Source organism: Corvus brachyrhynchos, unplaced genomic scaffold (assembly GCF_000691975.1).
Source record: "Corvus brachyrhynchos isolate BGI_N302 unplaced genomic scaffold, ASM69197v1 scaffold279, whole genome shotgun sequence".
In the NCBI taxonomy this organism is placed as follows: domain Eukaryota; kingdom Metazoa; phylum Chordata; class Aves; order Passeriformes; family Corvidae; genus Corvus; species Corvus brachyrhynchos.
In genome coordinates, this window is record NW_008246060.1 from 11,682,864 (window position 1) to 11,684,382 (window position 1,519).

Sequence of the window (1,519 nt, forward strand, 5' to 3'; positions counted from 1 at the left end):
CACTGCCCGCCGCTTATCGCGCACACACCCCCCCCGCACCGCCGAGGGAGGGGAGGAGGGGGTGGGAACGGGGACGACGACAATGACTCCCAGCTCTGCAGCCACATGCAGGTCCCTGCAAGTTTCGCCATGCGAAGCACAGGGACTTCTCTGTCACCCCGTCTGCGAAGGAACAATTGCCGCCTCAGAAAGACAGGGTGGGAACATGCAACACAAAAACCTCAGCCATCCCCTGCTTCCCTCCGCCACTCCATTCCCCCTCTCCCCACCCCATCCAACCCAGCCATCACCTCCTGCTGCTGCTCCCCCTCCCCTGCAAAACGCAGAGCATTGCAATGCATTTACCCAGCGCAAGTGTCTGCAAACACGTGCATCAGCCTCCAATGCTAAAGGAAAAAAAGTACCCAGCCTAGTGACAAGCCCCCTGCGCTGGGAGAGGGGAGGGAAAGGGGGTTATTATGGCAAATTGCAGCCTGTCACCCAATGCAAAACAAACCCCATCGCATGCTCCCTATTATCCCCCGCATAAACTCCTGGGAATCTAACCTCCGATGCAGGTTCCCCCCTTTGCTTGCAATGACCTCCTTTCTCTGCCCGTGTGTGTTTCTGCAGCAGCGGTTCCTGCGGAATGTGCTGCCCCTGAAACGCGATCGCGGCTCCTCTCTCTCTCGCTCGCTCTCTCCGCTCTGTCTCTCGCTCGCCCGCTCGCTCTCTCTCCTGGCTGCTCCCAGAGCCAGGAACACAACAACAACACAGCCTCCCCCCACCCCCTTCCCCAAACACATACACACTGAAGAGACCCAGCCAGGAGAGCCAGACGAGCCGGGGAGGGGGTGGAGGGAATCCCCAGCCAGCGGATTGATTGCACCAGTTACCTTCCCTAAGCCCCTCCGCGAGAGGGGAAAAAAGAAGATGAATACAGAGAGAATACCTTGTCTCCCCTCCTCCTCCTCCGCGGGGCTCCTCTTCTCACTCCAAAATACTAAAAGGTGGACGGGCAGATCAGACACACGCGTTCAGCTCTCGGCGGGGGAGGGGAGCCACGCGAGCAATTATCATTAATTTAGAAATTAAAACAGAAACCCACCCCAGACCTCCAGCCTCCCCGGTGCGGGCGGACGCAGATTGCGAGGACTGGTGCTAAGACACAGGACCTGATAACAGCTAATTGAAAGGTTAATCTACATAGGCTGTGACAGAAGAGGTCCCTCCCCACTTTTTTATCTGCTGTTGGCAAGTGGGAAATTGAGCTCCCCCCACCTTTTCTCTCTCTCAAAAAAAAAAAAAAAAAAAAAGAGAGAAAGAAAAAAGAAAAAAATAGAAAAGAAAAAAGGAGAGAGAAAGGGGGAAAGGCGATAAAGTTTGGGGGGCGGCGCGTCCCCTGGGCGGGAAGGCGGCTACGGAGAAGTGGCCACCGGCGCCTCCCGGGGGCCCTTAGCCGCCCTCGGGGGGTCGCGCTGGGCTTTCCATCCTACATGGGGCGATTTGAGCTGTCTCGCTGGAAGCACCCCCACAGGCA

General features: G+C 57.1%; 1 protein-coding gene across 1 annotated transcript in view; it reads right to left on the reverse strand.

Annotated features, from left to right (window-relative positions):
* Positions 1-710, reverse strand: part of KAT6B (lysine acetyltransferase 6B) — a 110,943-nt gene extending 110,233 nt beyond the window's left edge. The window contains exon 1 of the mRNA XM_017746330.1: positions 547-710. The gene's annotated coding sequence lies outside the window, so the exon portion shown is untranslated. The remainder of the gene's footprint in view (positions 1-546) is intronic.
* Between the last annotated feature and the right edge of the window lie 809 nt (positions 711-1,519).